Source organism: Vipera ursinii, assembly GCF_947247035.1.
Source record: "Vipera ursinii genome assembly, chromosome: 5".
Taxonomy (NCBI): Eukaryota; Metazoa; Chordata; class Lepidosauria; order Squamata; family Viperidae; genus Vipera; species Vipera ursinii.
This window is the reverse complement of record NC_139518.1, coordinates 75,583,689-75,599,224: the sequence shown is the minus strand read 5'-3', so window position 1 is coordinate 75,599,224 and position 15,536 is coordinate 75,583,689. Positions and strand designations below refer to the sequence as shown.

At 42.1% G+C, this 15,536-nt stretch overlaps 1 protein-coding gene across 2 annotated transcripts in view; it reads right to left on the bottom strand.

The window, feature by feature from the left end:
* SGMS1 (sphingomyelin synthase 1) overlaps positions 1-15,536 on the bottom strand; it is a 105,205-nt gene that overhangs the window by 61,347 nt on the left and 28,322 nt on the right. For both annotated transcript variants that reach the window (XM_083365026.1, XM_083365027.1), the window contains exon 2: positions 13,254-13,310. The gene's annotated coding sequence lies outside the window, so the exon portion shown is untranslated. The remainder of the gene's footprint in view (positions 1-13,253; positions 13,311-15,536) is intronic.

Here is a 15,536-nt window from a genome sequence, read left to right as displayed (position 1 = left end):
CATATGACCACAATTAGGCCCAACATTTCTGATAACAAGATAGCTGTTAAGTGACTTTTGCCCCATTTCATGACCTTTCTAGCCACAGTTGTTAATGAATCACCGCAGTTGTTAAGTTACAACTGTAATTCCTCTTCACAAACTGTTTTCCTTGTTAGCTTCTGGGAGGAGGGGGCTTCATGGTATCCGTAGCAGAACATCCAGATTCAGCCAGTTTCATTCCATACAGCATTAACCTTGTGAACTCTCAAGCTTCTTCCTTACGTTATATATTTAAGATGGACAGTATTTAATATTTATTTGTTATGTATGTGTAGGGTCTATACATATGTGTATATAGTATGGTTAGGTGTGTGTCATGTATGTGTTCCACTTTGAGAGCGGGCAACTAAATTTCATTTTGGATGTGTGCCATTGTGCCCACAGTAAAAAAAAAATGATAATAAAGGTTATCTTATCTTAATTGAGCCCAGAACTATGGTTTCAAATCATGCTGACCATACCTGATTTTACGACCTTTTTTGATGGATTTGTTAAGCAAATGCTGCAGTCATTAAGCAAATCAATGGGCATTGTTTGCCAGAAACTGGGAGTAAATGCTGGTTTCCAGCAAAAAAAGTCATAAATACAGAATCATGTATTTCATGCAAACAGCTGTAAATGCTGGCCAGTTGCCAAACTCCCAAAATGTAATCATGGGACTGGGGAGGGACAGCCACTGGAACTTTGAATCTGGGTTATCAGTAGGCCTGGGAAGGTCCGTTGTAGCTTCGAATGTTTGTTAACCGATTGTGTCAAGGTATAAATCACCTGAGTAGAGGGCGCATAATCTTACTAAAGGTGATTTATACCTTGACAGACTGGTCCTAAGTCAAGGACTAAGTGTATGGATTTTTTAAATAGTTAATGTTATTCTATTTTATCTAGATAGAAGCTGTATAAAACGTTTTTATATAAGACAAGTCATATATAAACAGATAAAAGTTGTATACTTTTATGGCAAACAATAGCAAAGACATAAAAAGGGAGATATAAATAGTGAACAGACATGCAGAACATTTAAACTGGAAACTCAAAAGAGTTAGAAAAATGAAGATTCAATACAATGCAAACAGAAAGAACCTTTATATAATGCTCCAAACAAGAAGAGCAAAAATAAAAGAATCTGATGCAAATCAGAAGAAAAATGTAATTAACCTAGCAGACAACAATCCGAAGCAAGTGTGGCAGGGACTGCAGCACTTAACCAACCACAAGGGCAGTACGAGGAACACGGTTAATACCAATGCCTCGTTGGCAGAGGAGCTGAATATCTTCTTCGCTCGCTACAAGGTGAAAAGACCAGACCCCGTAGCCTCTGCTGGCCGGCCTTCTGATTCTCAGCCACTCACCTTGTGTGAACATCAAGTGAAAGCCGTATTGAAGGCTGTGAATCCCAGCAAAGCTGCAGGCCCAGATGGGGTGCTGGGGATAGTGGTTAAGAACTGTGCCGACCAATTAGCAGGGGTCCTGACAAGGATCTTTAACATCTCCTTGCAAACGGCTTGTGTACCATCATGCATGAAAGCAGCTACCATTGTCCCAGTCCCAAAAAAACCCCAGCAATTGAGTGCCTGAATGACTACAGACCTGTTGCATTAACGTCTGTAGTGATAAAATGCTTCGAAAGACTGGTTCTCCAACATCTTAGGACATGCCTCCCACTGGATTTTGACAAACATCAACTGGCCTACAGGGGGAACAGGTCGAGAGATGATGCCATAGCTACTGCTCTACATTGTGTAGCAAGCCATCTAGAGAAACATGGAAGCTATGTCAGGATGCTTTTCATTGATTACAGCTCAGCTTTCAACATCATTTTGCCGAGCATTTTTAGTGAAAAGCTGATTGACTTGAATTTTTCCCCCTCCATCTGCGATTGGTTTAAAGACTTTCTTAGGGACCGGCTACAAACAGTGAAGATCGGGTCTGTTTTATCCACCCCCCTCAAGCTTTGCACTGACTCTCCACAGGGCTGCATGCTTAGCCCCTACCTGTACTCATTGTACACTTACAATTGTGTATCATCCGACCCATCTACTGCCATAATTAAGTTCACAGATGATACCACCGTAGTGGGTCTTATTACAGGTGGAGATGAAACAGCATATGGGGGGGAGGTACAAAAACTATCCATATGGTGTTCAGAGAACAACTTACAACTGAACATTGGCAAGACAAAAGAGATGGTACTAGACTTCCAGAGGAAAAGAGAGGAATCTGTCCCACTTTACATTGGGGGGGGGGCTGTGTGGAGAGAGTTTCCTCCTTTAAATTCCTGGGAATCTACCTCTGTGAAGATCTTACCTAGAAAGTTAATACAACCAAAGTGGCCAGAAAGGCCCAACAGAGACTTCACTTTCTCAGGGTCTTGCGGAAGAACAGGGTAAAAAAACGGCTAACGACCCTCTTATATCGGTCTATTATAGAGAGCGTCCTCTCACACTGTATTGTGGTTTGGTATGCTGGCCTGACAGCCGCGGATAGGAAAGTATTACAGAGGGTGGTGAGCACAGCACAAAACATTGTGGGCTGTCCCCTGATACCACTGGATGACATCGCCAGGGCTCGCTGCCTTGGAAGAGTGAGAAAAATTGTCAGGGATGACTCACACCATGGTCAGTACCTCTTTACTCTCCTACCATCAGGGAGGAGATACAGGAGTATAGCCAGCCGTACCAACAGGCTGAAGAACAGCTTTTATCCATGGGCTGTCAGGCTCTTGGACGGGAAATAATTTTATAATTTTATGTATGACTGACTTGTGAGGCCGGTGTGTTGTGCAATTAGCTCACATGGTGTAACAAGATGGTGGGTTTGTTGTCACTGTGAGTTGGGGGCACAAAGGGAGGCTCAGCCAATCTCACTATATACATGGTTGTACTTTGACAATAAAGGTACATTCATTCAACTTCCTTTCTAGAATAACTCTTATCTAAATATTAACATTATTAACTTTATTCCAATTTAGAGACAGGTAATTCTTTGAACTAGTGGACTTAGGGCAGGGGTGTCAAACTCGCCACATCACGTGACGTGTCACAACGTATCTCGACTTTTTTTCCATTGCCGGCAATGGGGTGGGCGCAGCTTCCATATGATGAAACCGGCCCGCAGGCCCGTCAGTCTGACAGCCCTGATTTAGGAGAAACTAGAGTTCATTTTAGATGAAACTATAATACAGTTTCTCAAAGTACTATTCATTTCAGTAATTCTCCCATTAATGAGCCTTAATGAGATTAATGAGAATCATTTGCTATTTTAACAAAAATGTCATCTGATATTTTATCAACATAACTTTGAAATGACCTAATATGTGTGTTCGTCTACACCAAGAAAAATTATTATAATTGTTGTGGCAATGATTTTTCCTATAGCACTATAGCTGCAACAGTTTGATCTGGAAGAAGCAGAAATGAAAAAACCTCAATACATTTGAATTTTGGTGTTGTAGAAGACCTTTAAGGATATAATGGATCACAAAACAAAACAAGGCCAGATTTTCATTCAAAGTACTACTGTAATGACTAGGCTCTGACTATCATATTTTGGTCATGTGGGTACCCAGTTCCTTTAGTTCCTTCATGACACTTGAAAAGTTGGAGAAAAAAGGAGAGAGGATGGGCATTAACACGGCAGGTGGATTTAATTATGTCAGCAGTGAATGCACAACCAATAGACTCAAAAGGTCAAACAGAAGACAAACCATTTGGGAGAGAATCTATCCTTGAGGTCACTAAGATTTGATACCAAATTGATAACACTCATCAATCAATCAATCAATCAATCAATAGGCATACGCCCATAAGAATTTTCCTAAATCCCTCTATCTATACTTATATGTTTTCCGCTTAACAAAGAGAGGCTTGTATGGATCAATAAACTCCAGTTGCACAGCTAATTTGACTTTATGTCTGGTGTGAATATATGGGATGGGGTGGGTGATGAAGAGAAGGAAATCAATTATCATATAATGTTAAATCAGCTTAATCTAGCCCTAGTTTGCAAAACTAGTTGCCATACAATATTAAGCCATAATGGGTGTGTTCACTTATTTGCACAAAAATAACTCAATTAAAGCTTAGGGTATTATGAGAAGCCAGAAACATTAAGTACTGCTGCTTGATTCAGTACTTTACAAACTTCATTTTTTAAAATTTCTTACTTAATTGCTCAATTTCTTACGTAATTGCTTCTTAAAGTCATAACTGTTATCACCCATTCTCTCAATTTCACAATATCATGCCTTCAGAATGCTTCCTATCAGGACTAAAAGTCTTTTATCTGCAAATACAGGAATTCCTTGCTTACTAATATGTTCCCAAATTCATCAGTAATTTTTTGGTACTATGTTGTATAAAGCTGGAATTTTACCTTTATGCTATAGTATTCTACATTCTGCCTGGTCCAATTCTCCCTCCGGGTATCATTGCAAATGTCTCTGTCCTCAGTACAACACTGGTGTGGAACTAGCAATGGGGTATTTCTACACCTGTATTTGTCTAAATAATTTGATGATGGAGGCAAATGATCTAAATCTAAAAATTACACGCCAATCAGCTGGAATGTTGCAGCATCTCCAGGGTCTTGTGATTTACATTCAGATGCTTGGCAACTGATTCATATTTATGACGGTCATAATGACCCAGGGTCTTGCAAAGTGACCAAAAACTGCTGCAACCACCCAGCAGACGGGGGGGAATAAAAACCAAATACCCCTGTCCCCACCCCTGCTGCCAATCCTCAACAGAAATACTCACAACAATGAAAACCTCGGACAGGAGGAAGAGCGCTGCCGGGCAAGCAGGCCAGTGTCTTGGGGGGCACTTTTTTCAGTGCCGTTGTAACTTCGAACAGTCACTAAGCGAACTGTTGTAAGTTGAGGACTAGTACTTCATCACTTTTTTCGTTGGGGTTTTTTGTTTTTTTTTGGTCATCAAGTTTTTGACACCTTGCTAGGCGATTGGTGGTACTCGGATGTTGCCATATACTAAAAGTAGTATAATGGGTGAAAAGGTTGAAAAGCCCTGGCCTACGTAATTCCTAAAGTGTGTAAAATGTTATTGAAAGTATCTGTATTGAGAGAAAGTTAAAGAAAATGATGTTTTAGTTTAAAGAAAAAAATAGATTTTCAAAAAGGATGTATACAAAAGAAAAAAATAATCTATGAGGGTTATTTGGGGGGAGGGACTTAAATTTAACATAGTCTATAAAGAATATTAGGTGCAAATAGAAATACATATTATTACCACAGCAAGGAAGATAAAGCAGAAATGGTTAAATTGATTAATTTATTCAAAGAGAGAATACACTTAACTAAGATTTTCATTTGGATATCACTTCTGGATTTTATGCTAGTGATGAAAAAAAAAACTCTGACTTTGGTTTTGTCGATTAGATAGATATGTCGTTATAGAAATAGCTAGTTATATAGTAATGTGTAAAAGCAAAAAGTTGAGGCTGGAGTGTTTCTTTCTTCTGCTGTGCTAAAAAGAGTGCGAAGTCAACGCCTTTTTTCCCCTTGTACCTTACATTTTCTTTCCCCCTTTCTTATTCTTTCCCCTAATTTCCCATTTCTATTTCTCTTTGTATTTTATATATAGATAAAACAATAAAAGCCAAAAAGAAAAAAGAAAAAAAGAAGTTCCATAACACTGCTGAGAAAACATGGATGAGTCAAGTCATTCAAAGGTTCAGTTCTGAGACAACTCATAACAAATATTACATCAGAGTACACAAAAGACTTACTTTTAAAGAGCATGTTTTTTTCTCTGATGTATATAAATGTGATTTTTAGAGTTTAAAAAAGCATAACATTTTCTTACATCATTGATGCAATTTTGAATTAAGGTCTGACAGCATGGAACACTGGAAACTGGATATTTGCTATTGCTAAAACTCCTAAGAATATTTTCACTCAAAATAGGAGAAAAAGAAATCAAAGCTAAAGCTAAAAGTGCAAGAGAGGGGAGGAAAGTAAAAAAAAAAGAGAGAAAAGATACAACACGTCAGCCAGTACCATTGTAAATTTACCTCATAATCTATCATTACATAACTGTCTTCTTTCTATAATCTATCCTGTTTACTAATCAAAACCATAAATCATAAGCTTATTTTTTTTCTATTTTGCACAAAAGCCCATAAAGCAGAGGTCCCCAACCTTTTGGGCACCAGGGACAGGCACCATGGAGAAAGGTTTTTCCGCGGACTGGAGGATGCATGGTTTGGAATACTGCCTGCATCCCGAGGATGGAGCTTTGCTTGTTTGTGCGGCCCGCTTGCTGGCATGCTGTGGACCGGTGCTGGTCCACAGACCAGGGGTTGGGGACCTCTGCCATAAAGGGTTTCTAATTTTAATAGATATTATCTTTTCTCTGATCAAAAAGGCAATTTAGCCATCATCTCAACAAATGCCATCATTTTAAATCTTTCTAATAACTGTAGATAAGAAAGCCATTGACAACTATATCCCTCTGCCACCAGTTCTTCTCTTGATTTTATTTTACATTCCCGTTGACAAAATTCTAAATCACCCAACTTATAAACTCCTTGATACATATGTCTAACACCAGGGAGGACAGAAAATCTTAGAGGATTGAAATTAAGAGGATTAAAGCAAGAATTCTCAACAAGATTCTAAAATCTTGTGATAATGTTAGTTACTAAAATGATAAATCTGTGTAACTCCACTCCAATAAAACTAATTAATAAACGGTTGATTAAAACTGTTGTGATCGGAAGAAAGCTTAGACAGAAGGTGAGACTCCACAGAATTATGTCACCTTCTCATAAAACGTGTTCCAGGTTTTACTGCTTGCTTTGTACAAAAAAGCAGTACTTGTAAAGCAAAGCATGGCCAAAAGTCACTCTACGCATTGTTGGCCAGAGCACCAAAAAACACAACTGAGTTTTGATAGCACTCCTAGTTTTGACTATGCAAGCCTGAACAATTTTTTAAAATGTGTGCTTATAGAAAGTGAGAGAGAACACACCATCTATACACTGAGAATTTGTGGATTAACATTTAATTATTGCTCAGAAATCTATTTTTGCTAAATATATATAGATCAAGGATTGGTCACATATTCCATTCTGGTTTTTCAGTAAGAAAGATTAGTAAGTTCTTCTTATGCTTATAAAAACCTTCCAGAATATTTAACAATGTTGGATAGTTTTTCATGTCTACAGTATATTATTTAAAATAAAATAAAAAATCCTGAAATATTATATAGAACTTTTAAATACAAGAGACACTCCTCAAAGTTTTTAAAAATTCACGTAAGAAGGGTTTTTGGATTTGAATTCTGTGAGTCACTTGAGAACAATTTATAATCTAATATGTAGTCTAATATCTTGGTGATTCACCAAGAACAAACTACAAAATAATTCATTCCTTTAAAGTTAATTACATTAAACAAAACTCTTCTATTGGAAAAGGTTTAATAAAATTACTACACGTTAGCATAACATGGAAATACTCAGTCATTTTCTTGGCAAGTGCTTGATGAAGTGGAAAAAATTACGTAAGTAGTCTTGGGCAAATGTTCCATTTATTCCTTGTCTTTTGAAATGTTGCAACATAAATTATAAATTCTTAGAGGAGGGGGACTTGGTAGCTAAATTTTATACTGAAAAACTATAATTTTATCCTGGGAATTCTCCGGGATTAATGGTTTTCAAAATTGGGAAATAACTTGACTAAAAAAATTGTCACAACAGTAAAATCTTGACAATTTCTTCCACTAAGGATTGTTTTATTCATTTTAGGTATAGCAATAAAGGAGTTGTTGCTTAATTTCTCCTGGGCCAAAAATACTGAAATTAAATACCGTATTTTCCGGTGTATAAGACGACCCGGCGTATAAGACGACACCCTACTTTTAAGAAGTTTTTCAAGGTTTTTTGTCTTATACGCCGGAAAATACTTACATGCCCTGCCCTCCCTGTCCGTCGCAGAGGAGGCGAAGGCCCGACTGGCCCCGCCGGCCCTCCCACTGCTCCCGCGCTTCTGCTGGCCCCCGAGACGCAGCGTTTCCCGGGTGGCAGGCAGCGCCGGAGGGCAGCCGCCACCCGCCACAGCCGGCACCCCTCCTGCTTTCCCCCCCAGGCCTTGAACTTCTCCCATTCGGCGCAGGGTGGGGCAGCTCCGCCCGCAGCCTCTTTTTCATGTGCTGCTTCCCTCTCACCGTCGGCCGAGGCTCGGCCCGGGCTCCCAGTCCCTCTTCCCGACCGGCTTCCCGCCCTGCCCCTCATGGAGCTGGACTGGGCGTGCAGCCTCTCGGTGTGGCTGCTTTTCCTGGGCAGCCTGGCGGTGCGGCTCCTGCGCTCGGACCTGATGCTGAGCCGGCGGCTGCTGCTGCGCATGGGGCTACTGCCCCTCAGCGCCGCGCTCACGGCAGCTGCCTGCTGGCTCGTCTCGGCCAGCACCACCTGGCGGAAGTGCAGCGTCGGACGGGAGCAGGACTTCCCTGCCGGCTCCCGTCCGATGCTCTTAGGGAAGAGCGAGCCGGCAGGGAAGTCCTGCAAACGCACGCGCACACAGGACTTCCCTGCCGGCTCCACGCTCTTCGCTCGAGGCAGCTGCTGCCTCAAGAGGGAAGAGCGAGCCGGCTCTTTCCTCTTGAGGCAGCAGCTGCCTCAAGAGCGAAGAGCGTCGGACGGGAGTCGGCAGGGCAGTCCTGCACACGCGCGCACTCCCCAGCTGCTAAGGAGCAGCCGGGGAGTGCGCGCGTGCGCAGGACTGCCCTGCCGGCTCCCGCCAGACGCCACCCACTGATTTTCCGGCGTATAAGGCGACTGGGCGTATAAGACGACCCCCCAACTTTTGAGAAGATTTTCAGGGGTTCAAAAGTCGGCTTATACGCCGGAAAATACGGTATTTACAACTTTAAAACTCCGTTTCAGATTCTAGGTAGATTTATACAGGTAGTCCTTGAGTTACAACAGTTCATTTAGTAACCATTCAGAGTTACAATGGCAACGAAAAAGTGCTTTATGACCATTTTTCACAGTTGTGACCTTTGTAGGATACTTATGATCATGTGATCAAAATTCAGAAGCTTGGCAACGTGTTCATACTTATGACCATTGCTGTATCCCAAGGTCAGGTGATCTTCTGACAAGCAAAGTCCATAGGAAAGCCAGATTCACTTATCAAACAGATTATTAATTTATCAACTGTGGTGATTCACTTAACAACTGTGGCAAGAAAGGTTGTACACTGAGGCAAAACTCATTCAATGAATGTCTCACTTAACAACATAAATTTTGGGCTCAATTGTGCTTGTAAGTCAAAGACCACCTGTATATATTTCCAAATTGCGGCTCTATTTTGTTTTTGTTTTTGTCCCCTTTTATGCAACTTTTTGTTTTCTGGGGTCAGGTTGATGAACTGTTAAATCATTAATGAAGTTTAAAAAAAAACAAGAAACAAGAAACAAGAAAGTTAATATATTTGTCCAGAGTCCTTTTTGATAAATAGGCTTTTTGACTCTGTAACATCCAGTCTATGTGTCCATCCGGTGGCAAACAATCAACATTTCTTCTTTAAATATAATCCTCACTTAAAGATTGCCCTGTTTGGCAAACATCTAAAAATACAACAGTGCTGAAAAAGCAACTTTATGGCCAGTCCTTGGACTTGTGATTGTGATAGCATCCCCATGGTCATGTGATCAAGATTCTTGCACTTCAAAACCAGCAGACATTTACCAGTGTTATGGATAGTTGAAGCGTCCTGTCATGCGATCACCATTTGCAACCTTCTCTGACAGCTTCCCACAAGCAAAGTCAATGGAGAAGCTGGTAGGGAAGGTCATAAGTCACTCCAATAAATCACCTGCACCCTCCACCCCTCTAGCAGCAACCATGTTGGTCACAAGTACCCTGGCGGCAACCACTTTGGCCCTGCCACACCCATACTATGCCTCACCAGCCATTCTCATACCCTCTCTCACCCAGCAGCAGCCAACCTATCCCGGCCACGCTCATCCTGGCCACCTGAAGATCCTCCCCACTCAGTGGCAGCCACGTGTTTCAGTGCTTGTGAGTTAACCAGGACTTTTGACTTCCAGCCGGCTTCACCGCTGACTTTCCATGTTGGAATCCTTGCTTAATGACCTGAAATTCTCACTTAACGACAGCAACAGAGTGCCTGGATTGCTGTCACTAAGCAATGTGGTCACATGACTTCACACTTAACAACTGTATTGCTTAGTAATGGAAATTTCAGTTCCAAGTAACATAGTTAAGCAGAGACTACCTATTTACACGTTCAGTCCTTCTCTCTTCCTAGCTTCTGTGCTAACCACTTTCAAGCTAGTGTCTTCCTGGCTAAATCAAATAGGAACCACTCCATGACATCTATTGTGCTATATCATGATTATCTAAGGGAGAACAGAGAGAGAACCTTTGCATATCATTGGCTTACAAGACAGGAATTCATATCTTAGTTTATTTCTAGACATACTGAATTTTTCATACCATTCATGCTGATTCATCACCGCTTCTCCCTTATAGTTTAAAATATGTTATTTCAGGATCATACATCATTGTTTATAATACACACACATACACATACACACACACACACATATTTTGCCAAATTAAGGGTTGCCCCAATTAATCTGGCAACACATTTAAAAACTATTATTTGAATACAAATGTATACACTAACTTATGTATTTTCTTTTTAAGGAAGTGGTCTTTCCCTCCCTCACATATGAAACAAAGATTCTTTTCAGATAACCATATTTAGAAGCAACATACATCCCGTCAGCAGTTTGCTCCTCCTGACTTCCAAATCATATTATACTGAGAGATACAAATTGAATTGAATTGTTCTCTATTGGAATAAAGTTTTATAGTGTATTTCTCTTTCTTCATCCTTAAAAATGTCAGTGGGAGTCACCAAGAACTCTGCGACTCCTATGCAGGAATAATCCCAGTATATGGACAAATAAATGGATGGATACTATCCTAATAGCCATACCTGAAAAATTTAACCTTAGCTGAAAGTTAATCTAGTTTATATAACTGTGCAAATGAGTATGTAGTAAATGTAAAAGTGAAAAGCAAAATTTGGAGAGGACATGTGACACAAATTATTATTATTATTATTATTATTTATTTGATTTATATACCGCCCTTCTCCTTGGTAGGACTCAGGGCGGTTCACAGGGCACATATAAAAAACAAAAAACACTATACAAAAATTAAAAAGAATTAAACCCTTGCCCAATAAAACAGTAATACAGATTAAAAACAATTAAAAAACCCATAATCCCCATCAGGCCAGACCAGCTAATTCGAACAGATGGGTCTTCAGGCCCCGACGGAAAGTTCGAAGGTCTGGTGCCATCCGGAGCTCCACCGGCAACTGATTCCATAAAGCCGGGGCCCCCACAGAGAAGGCCCTCCCCCTGGGGGCCACCAGTCGACATTCCCTGACTGGCGGCACCCTGAGGAGGCCCTCTCTGTGGGAACGCACAGGGCGGAGGGGAGTCGATGCCGGCAGCAGGTGGTCCCTGAGGTAACCCGGACCCATGCCATGTAGGGCCTTAAAGATCGTAACCAACACCTTGAACCTCACCCGAAAGACAACTGGTAACCAATGCAGCTCGCGGAGCAAAGGTGTAACATGGGAGTACCGGGAAACTCCCAAGACAACTCTCGCGGCCGCATTCTGTACCAGTTGGAGCCTCCGGGTGGTCTTCAAGGGAAGCCCCATGTAGAGAGCATTACAGTAGTCAAGGCGAGAGGTCACGAGCGCATGAGTGACTGTACACAGGGCATCCCGGTTTAGATAGGGCCGCAACTGGCGCACCAGGCGAACCTGGGCGAAAGCCCCCCTAGTCACGGCCACTATATGCTCTTCCAAAGTAAGCCGCGAATCTAGAAGGACTCCCAAGTTGCGAGCCCTATCCACGGGGGGTAAGAGCTCACCCCCCATAGAAAGAGATGGAACATTTGGAATGTCCCGGGATGCCGGAATGCACAGCCACTCAGTCTTGTCAGGGTTGAGCTGAAGTCTGTTCCTCCCCATCCAGACCCGAACCGCCTCCAGGCAACGGGACATCACGGCGAGGGCATCACTGGGGTGGTTTGGGGTCGAAAAGAAAAGTTGGGTATCATCGGCATACTGATGATACCCAACTCCAAAACCACGAATGATCTCACCCAGCGGTTTCATATAGATGTTGAACAGGAGAGGCGAGAGAACCGACCCCTGAGGAACTCCACAAACGAGAGACCTAGGGGCCGATCTCTGCCCCCCTGCCAACACCGACTCCGAGCGTCCCAGGAGATAGGAGGAGAACCACTGAAGAACTGTGCCTCCCACTCCCAATCCCCTGAGACGCCGCAGCAAGATACCATGGTCGATGGTATCGAAAGCCGCTGAGAGGTCTAATAGGACTAGGATAGAGGAATATCCCCTATCCCGCGCCCTCCAGAGATCATTCACCAGAGCGACCAATGCCGTCTCCGTGCTGTACCCGGGCCTGAAACCCGATTGGTAGGGGTCCAGATAATCCGCTTCATCCAGGACCAGAGGGAGCTGATGCGCCACCACACTCTCAACAACCTTCGCAAGAAAGCGAAGGTTGGAGACTGGACGAAAGTTGTTCAAAACGGCTGGGTCCAGGACAGGCTTCTTGAGGAGAGGTCTCACCACCGCCTCCTTCAAGACGGCGGGGAAATACCCCTCACTCAAAGAAGCAGATATAACCGCCTGGAACCAGCCTCGTGTCCTCTCCCTAGCTGCATAAGCCAGCCAGGAAGGGCACGGGTCCAACAAACATGTGGAGGAGCTCAGCCTCCCCATAATCCTGTCCACTTCATCAGGGGTCACAGAATCAAACTCTTCCCAGATAACATTGACAAGACCGCCCGTGTCCTGATCGCCTGACTCTGCCCAGCTGGAGTCCAAACCGGTCCGAATCCGAGCGATTTTATCCGACAGATGATGACTAAATTCCTCGGCACGACCTTGCAAGGGATCCTCTCTCACCTCCTGATTGAGAAGTGAGCGAGTCATGCTTTTTAAAACATGATCTCTTTTTCTGTAATGCACTGCTCTTAAAATCCTCTGGCTCAACAGCTTTTCTTCCATCCTTTATTGACCCAGATGCATAAGAAGATTATTCCAATAATAAGTTAAGAAGATAAACATTCTTCTAAATAGAAAAAATTACATAAAATAGGAGAATATTTACCATTATAATTCTGTTCCCAGATTAATCATCTTTGCTTCGGGATGGGTGGCTTCTTGTCTACAAAGAGAAGAAAAAGGGTATTTAATTTCTCTTTTCAATAATTTGATTAAATGGAAACTTAATTATTCAAACTAAAAACCCCATTACAATGTTCTTGGACCACCACTAAAATGAACTCGCAATACTGCATTTGCTAACACTTAAATGCTGGTTTGCTCATACAAAACCACAAGACTGCTTTTTGAATTGAAAAACTAAGAACTGGCCCTGAATTCAGGATGCTATTTAAATATTCCCCAAGTATTATTTCTCTCATGGCCTTTGCATAACGACCTGAATTAAGTTCCTAGGAGACTAAAATAGTTTTTTTTTCCCTTGTGACAACAATTTTGTTTGCTTTCAGTTTACTCTGAAACTAAACTCTCAGGCTTAGTTACTCTTTAACTAAGAAAAATAGAGATTTAACTTATATAATGTGGTTTACATAGCCTGGGTCCAGGGTACTGTTTTATCCTTTAAAAAGCACCGCTGTTTTATGATTTCACAGTTACTTTCACTGTGGATTAAATAATCTAGAGTTTTTACTGACTGGCTTATAACAGATCAGTTCTCCATTCCTAAAAGTATGCTGGAAAAGAAGTGAATACTGATCATATCATTAGGGTATTTTTTTGGTTTCAAAGTAAATGTAGTTGCTTTGTTAGGCTTCAGGAGAGATCCTACATCAGGGGTGTCAAACTCAATTTCACTTGAGGGCCGCATTAGCATTGCGGTTGCCCTCAAGGGGCTGGGTGGGTATGGCCTGGGTGGCCGTGGCCTGCTGGGTGGGCGTGGCTAGAGTGCGTATGGCCTACTGGGTGGGCATGGCCAGCTCTACATCGTTCACATCAAGGGTGCCTATGGGGGCCTGGGCAGGAGTGGGACAGATCTGAGGGTCTCTGGCAGAAGGAGGGTCTCTGGGCCAGGGTCAAGGCAGTGGGGGCAGTTCCCTCACTGTTTCCAGGAAGGCTTCGCGGACCACATGAAACCACTTCGCGGGCCGCATCCAGCCCCCGGGCCTTGTGTTTGACATGTCTGTCCTATATACATGCAACCAGTCTGCAGGAGCATTTTACATATTTACTATTCAGCTTCTGACAATATGGTAAATATTGAAAGAGCCCATTATTTCAACAGCTTTTGTGATATACAGCAGCAGCAGGAGGATGTGGTGGTGGTTTTTGGTTTTTTTGCCCTGCCCAATGGGGCTAAGGAATTTGATATTTTAATAAGTGAAGCATAATAGGTGTGTTTTTAATACATCATTTTTACTCAGGCTAGCTTGTTTTTAATGATTCATATGAAAAAAAATCATTAGTTCACCAACCCCAATAACATTAAGGTCTTTATTCAATATATGAGGCAACAGAGCTGTTCCTCTTCACACATATTCTATTTATTCCCAAATTTGTTTCAGATCAGAGATTTGGGAGGCTGCAGACTGAAAAACGGTAATCCATTCAATCAGCAACTTTTCTTCCACTGGTAGAAAAACAGAACGCGAGGCATGGTTTCCATGGATTTAGGCAGAGATTTAGGCAGAGATCTTTGCTGCCAAATTCTGTCTCAAAATACTACAAATTAAAACTCTCTTCATGAATGCATATACATTCATTCATTCATATTCACACTGCCATACAAATTTTTTTGACACTGAATTTTGGTAGAGATTTCACAAAGACTTTGAAAATATTTTCCCATAAATTTTTAAGTTTGCATGAAGTAATAAAAGAGGAAGCAAAGAAGAAAACATCTGACAGATACTTTGAACTAAAGAGCCTGAGGAACAGAACTTTGATAAACTTTCCTTGTCAACAGTAGTAACAGTTCTTTCCTAGAACTGTTTCAAATAGTACACTGTTCGTTTATGTACCACACCTGTTATACAAAACAAAAACACTGGGCACACTTGCATAAAGGGCAATTATTTTGCTATAATATTGTGGTTTTAAGACATGTTGTTCATCTAATCAACAAGATCAGACATGTCAAACACAAGGCCCGGGGGCCGGATGCGGCCCGCGTAGTGGTTTCATGTGGCCCGCGAAGCCATCCTGAAAACAGTGAGGGAACGGCCCCCACTGCCTTGGCCCTGGCCCAGAGACCCTCCTTCTGCCAGAGACCCTCAAATCTGTCCCACTCCTGCCCAGGCCCCCATAGGCACCCTTGATGCCAATGATGTAGAGTTGGCCACGCCCACCCAGTAGGCCATATGCACTCTAGCCACACCCACCCGGTAGGCCA